The sequence below is a fragment of the Podarcis raffonei genome, chromosome 9, assembly GCF_027172205.1.
Source record: "Podarcis raffonei isolate rPodRaf1 chromosome 9, rPodRaf1.pri, whole genome shotgun sequence".
Lineage (NCBI taxonomy): Eukaryota > Metazoa > Chordata > Lepidosauria > Squamata > Lacertidae > Podarcis > Podarcis raffonei.
Window position 1 is genome coordinate 74,527,182 of NC_070610.1, and position 6,000 is coordinate 74,533,181.

General features: G+C 51.6%; 1 protein-coding gene across 2 annotated transcripts in view; it reads right to left on the reverse strand.

Moving 5' to 3' along the window:
• Window positions 1–3,838, reverse strand: part of SMOX (spermine oxidase) — a 45,723-nt gene extending 41,885 nt beyond the window's left edge. The window contains exon 1 of one of the 2 annotated variants that reach the window (XM_053402058.1): window positions 3,660–3,838. The gene's annotated coding sequence lies outside the window, so the exon portion shown is untranslated. The remainder of the gene's footprint in view (window positions 1–3,659) is intronic. The other variant, XM_053402059.1, reaches the window with a different exon arrangement.
• Window positions 3,839–6,000: the final 2,162 nt, after the last annotated feature.

Sequence of the window (6,000 nt, forward strand, 5' to 3'; positions counted from 1 at the left end):
TCCATAAGACGCACACACATTTCCCCTTACTTTTTAGGAGGGAAAAAGTGAGTCTTATAGAGCAAAAAATACGGTATTTAAAAGATAAAAAGAAAGAAAAGCACCCTAACACCATCACAGCTCCTTCCCTGGTTCCACAAGGTTATTTTTGCCTTATACCAATGGTGTTCAGGTGCTAGCAAGAGACCGAGGCTGCAATCCTGTGTGTGCTTGCTTGAGAGCAAGTCCCATTCAACTCAGTGGAACTTATCAGTCAATGTACTATGCTTGGGCTGCACATGTTTATACGATCACAATATCATCCGCAACAAGGTCTCCAAACACACCCACGTTTATTAACTCAACTCTAGGAAATCCAGGTGTATCAAAAGTAAGGTGAAATTAACCAGCTGTTCCTTTGTCTGTTATCGACAGCAATTCAGGTTCTTACTGGGAGAATAAGGCTGCAAACCTAAACCCACTTGCTTCCCAGTAGACATATATAGGTTTACACTGCATGAGAGTGTTACCAGGATGCCAGGAGAAAGTTGGATGTAGCCAGTAAAAAATAAAATTAGAGCCAATGTGCAACACCCCAGCTCCTTCACTGTAAAGTCTCAACTGCCTAGTCCATATATCTGGGCCATTTTACCCCTTATTTTTATCTGTATTAATAAAGTATCATTAACCTGACTGAGATACTGAGATTACTTATGTACAAGTGCTTTGAAAGGCGTACTTGAAATGTGCTATGTAAATCCTCACATGCAACAAGGCTGGGGCTTGATCCACACAGGGAGACACCTTTTCTCAGCAAAGCAGAGCTGAAAAATGTGTGTGCACTATGGGGTGCCCCCCCCCCACTTCCATGGTTGCTATTTGCACAGTAACCCTAAAACAACACTGTCACATCATGCTTAAAAAAACCAAAAACCTTATGCAGCTGCCAGAAACCATATACCTCCCCACACATGCAGGCTGAGCCTTACATGACTTTCTCCCCCAAAAAGGTCCCTCGTGCTTGAATTTGTCTTCCAATGGTTATCAGCAATGACAGGTAAAGGGCACAGCAGACAGCATCACTCTGAATACCAGGTGCTGAGGGGTGTTGAGGGATAACAAAGGAAAACGACACACACCTTCAATGCCCCATTTGCGAGGTTCCAGGCTGACCGCACTGGACTAAATGCGACCGATGGATTAAGTTCGTTATCAAACGTTTAATGGAAGATCTTGAGTATGCCTCAGACTTATTTCCCCTCTTGTCTGCTTTAACTGCGCGGCTGTTTTCATATACATCAGCAATTTGAGCTGGCTGAACTACAACCCTCTCGCAGATGAGGCATTCTCTGGAACGTTTCCATCAGCACATAATGCTGTACATACACCCGGCTAGCACATTATCTCAGCACAAAGCATGCCAGGCTGATGCCGCTGAAGCCAGTGACGAAACCCTCCTCTAGCAGTCTTATTGGGGGGGAAGCAAGGCTTTGTTTGCAGATGTCTGCCTTCTTTCCTTCCTTCAAATCCATACACACACATACACACACACCCCAAAGAAAAGCACAACGGTGGGAAATCTACCACTCCGCCGATCTCTCCTACTATGCTCAATGATTCCTTCACATTTTAGGCAAACGGGATACCTAATATTACCGGGGTGTAAAGGAGAAATCAGAAGAGGAGAAAACACAGAGACACACACCCCTTAAGAGCGTTGCAGCATTGACAAATACTATCTACCTATTAAAGAGCAGCACAGAACCTCACATTTGTTCTGGTTTTATTATAAATTTAGTGGGGGCAAGGAAGGAGCTTGGTGCATGTGAATTTAAAAACCCCACAAACCCTCTCTTTCTGCTTTTGTGTCCATCATTTTGAGCGCATGCATCCCTTGCAAAAGCCACCCAGGGCATCTGATTGTAAATGAGCGTACACATGTTATCTTGCAGAAATCGACTGCTCTCGTATTTCATCTTTTGTGACATTTGGAAGGGGGAAGAGAGAGAAATAATATCAGAGGACAATTAACGGGAGGATAAAGAAGTCTTTATTCTCTGGGAAAGGGCTGGGTATGTTGTTGCTCTTGCTATTGGAATCTCACATGCTCTCATGCAGACACAGAAAGAGGAAATGATCCTGAAAAAAGGCAGGAGGTGGGGCGGTGGGAGGGAGAAAAATAGAGAGATGTGTCATTAGGAACTAAGGTGAAAAGAAAAGGAAGGAGATCCTCTGTGGCTGTAACTAAGCAGGGAGGTTTCTGGTCCCCAATCCGAGCCGTCAAACAAATGGGGTGGCACTTGTCTGCAGTAAGGGACAAAACAAACATCTGCCCCCATGTACCCCCCCCCAAAAAAAGCATACACACAACCTTGAGCTTCAGGGAGGCTCAGGAATCATTTACAAAAGGGTTCGCTCATTGCCTTAAAGAATAACAGCAGCACCACAAGCACACCACCCTACCGAATGGGAGAATGGAAGGGGCTTCAATACCTGAAATGATATGGGGAATGCTATTCTCCCCCCCCCCAAAAAAAAAATTGGGGAGGGGTGGGAGAGAAAGGGGAGGATAGGTACCTGCAGTCTCCAACAGGACCCCTCTGCAGTCCAGGCTCCCAAGCAGGTTCTGGGGGAGGAACTGTGCAACAACAACCCCTCTCCCCTTTTAAATAAATAAGAACATCTCCATTTCTCGCACCCACCCAAAGCGAAAAGCCTAAGAAGTGATCAAAGTGAAAGGGGAAGGGGGAGAAAGAGAGCTTTGCTACCTCATATGACAATAGGTAAAATACACACATACACATACAAGGACATGACTGAGGAGGTATTGAGGAGAGGGGCTACATAGCCCCCCCACCCCCCCAAAAGAAATAGAGAACTCTTCCCCCCCCACCCACAGTCTGAAAACTGGGGGGGGGGGTTTATTGCCTCTTGCGAGAATAAGGCCACCACACATTCCCCCATCGTATTAGAAATGGGGAGGGGGTCCCCCTGGAATAATAGAAACAGGACTTCGCCCACCCAAGCTGAGGATAAAGCAGAGGGGAGAGGGACGCCTTTACTGCCCGACACAAACACACACCTAGATCTAGGGGGTGTCCCTAGATAAAATGATAAGGAGCCCCTTCCCCAAAACTGTGGGCAGGAAGGGCCCTCTCCTCCTAAAGGTTCTCAATGGGCACCCCAACATTTGGGGGAGCCCCCACATAACGGTCCTCAATAGCACCCCAAGACTGAGGGGTGGTCCTCCTCAGAATGCTCAAGATCACCCCAGGATTGGGGTGGGCACCTCACAATGGTTATCTCCGGGGTACCCCAAGATTTGGGGCGTCCCCTCACAATGGGTATCTCCGGGGTACCCCAAGATTTGGGGCGTCCCCTCACAATGGGTATCTCCGGGGTACCCCAAGATTTGGGGACGCCCCAGAACGGTCCTCGAGAGTACCTCGGGGGTTTCTTTTTGGGGGGCCCCTCAAGCCTGCGGAGAAATGAGTGGGGGTGGGGGCGCCCCTGCCTCGCGGGAGTACGGGGGTACCCTTCCCCCTCTGCCCCCCAATAATGAGCAGAGAAAGGGGCTGCCTGGAGGAGGGGGCGAAGGGAGGAAGGAAGGAGGAAGGGGCGCTCCAGGAGGAGAGGGGAGTCGGCTGGTGGGTGCCGGGCACCCCGGGGTCCGCCTCTACCTCTCTCTTGCGGTGCCGGGGGAGAAGCGGGCGGCCGGGCAGGCGGTGGGTCGGTGGGGCGAGCGGGGCTCTCGGCTTCGCTGCGGGCGGTGCTGGCGGCGTCGCCCTGCGGACCCCGCGACGACGGCAGCTGCTGGCTCTGCGGCGGCGAGGCGACGACCGGCGGCCTGCCTGCTCCTCGGCGGCCCGGCCTCCTCCTCCGCCTCCGCCGCCGACCACGGACCGCCCACCGCCCGGCTCCTCCTCGCGGGCGGGCCCGCCGCCGCCGCCGCCGGCCCGGCTTCGGGGCCCGGCCTGGCTCCGAAGGACCTCCGTGGCGCCGGCTAAAGCGGAGAAATGGAGCCGACCGAGCCGCAGCCAAGCGGCCTCCCTCCTTCTCCTCCTCTTCTGCATCCGCGCGCACGGGGGTCCCTGAGCGCGTGCAGAGTTCCCCTGTCTCTGGCTGTGGTTTGCCGGCCACAGGGCCCTTCCTTAAGACTGGGGAGGGACCCCAAGGGTAATCCAGCCCTATGGTTGCCACCCATAGGTGCCAGCTCCTTGGGGGGCGGCACCCACAAAACTCCCCACCCCCCACGAAGAGGGGCCGGGCACCGATGTGTTTTGGCGCCAGGGCCATGTAGCTACATGGCACCCACCCGTCCTGTACAACGCAGGATTGGCCCGTATTTCAGTGTAAAATGCTAGGGCCTGCATGGATACAGTTTTGTCATGTATTTCAGGTCTTTTCTTTCTTTCTTTCTTTCTTTCTCTGCCAATATATATATATATATATATATATATATATATATATATATATATATAAAAATATAATTGTCCAGTTGGTCCTTAAAAAGGTAAAGGTACCCCTGCCCGTACGGACCAGTCGTGTCCGACTCTAGGGTTGCGCGCTCATCTCTAGGGTTGCGCCGTGAGCCGGCGCCGTCCGAAGACACTTCTGGGTCACGTGGCCAGCATGACGAAGCTGCAGCTGGCGAGCCAGCACCAGCACAGCGCACGGAAACGCCGTTTACCTTCCCGCTATAAGCGGTCCCTATTTATCTACTTGCACTTAAGGGTGCTTTCGAACTGTTAGGTGGGCAGGAGCTGGGACCGAACAATGGGAGCTCACCCCGCCGCGGGGATTCGAACCGCTGACCATGCGATCAGCAAGTCCTAGGCACTGAGGTTTTACCCACAGTGCCACCCGCGTCCCTTATGGTCCTTAGAGACCAACTAAGTTTGTTCTGGGTATAAGCTTTCGTGTACATGGATCTTTTCCTCTGTGCTACATGTGAACATGGGTGTAATCCAGCGCCAGGAGAGCAGTATCCATGGTCCATTGCCGCATGATGGATGGTTGTGTGTTGTGCCTCTGCTACCTGCCTTCTCTGCCAAGTTCAGGATTCCCTACAAATGCATGAGTTTGAAAGAGCACGTGAAAGGTCATGTATTTCAGCTCTGGGTAGCCAAGCACAGACAGATTTACAAATTCATGTATGGGTGTGTGCTTGTGACAAATTCCAGGACTTTTGGACACCCATAGTGTCGTCCCCCCTTAAATTGGGTAGGAAGCTTGTGGTCCTCTATTGTTATGGCTTTGGACCACAGTTTCCATCATTCCATGACCATTGGCCCTTCTGACTCGGGCTGTTTGGAACTGGGGTCTCAACTGCAGAAGAAGAAGTTTGGATTTGATATTCGTATGTGTTTTTATAGGGACGTGGGTGGTGCTGTGGGTTAAACCACAGAGCCTAGGGCTTGCCGATCAGAAGCTTGGCGGTTTGAATCCCCGTGATGGGGTGAGCTTCCATTGCTCGGTCCCTGCTTCTGCCAACCTAGCAGTTCGAAAGCACATCAAAGTGCAAGTAGATAAATAGGTACTGCTTCGGCGGGAAGGTAAACAGTGTTTCCGTGCGCTGCTCTGGTTCGCCTGAAGTGGCTTGGTCATGCTGGCCCCATGACCTGGAAGCTGTACGCCGGTTCCCTTGGCCAATAAAGCGATATGAGCGCCGGCCGCAACCCCAGAGTCAGCCATGACTGGACCTAATGGTCAGGGGTCCCTTTACCCTTTACCTTTATCACTACCCTAAAGAGTCTTAAAGCGGCTAACATTCTCCTTTCCCTTCCTCCCCCACAACAAACACTCTGTGAGGTGAATGGGGCTGAGAGACTTCAGAGAAGTGTGACTAGCCCAAGGTGGCTATGTGTGTATGTGTGGAGGAGCGGGGAATCGAACCCAGTTCACCAGATTATGAGTCTACCGCTCTTAATCACAATTAATGGCTTGGCTGCAGAAGCACCGACCTTGTCTGCTTTCCTCCTCCATCCCTACCCACCTCCACAGGGTTTATCATCCACATAG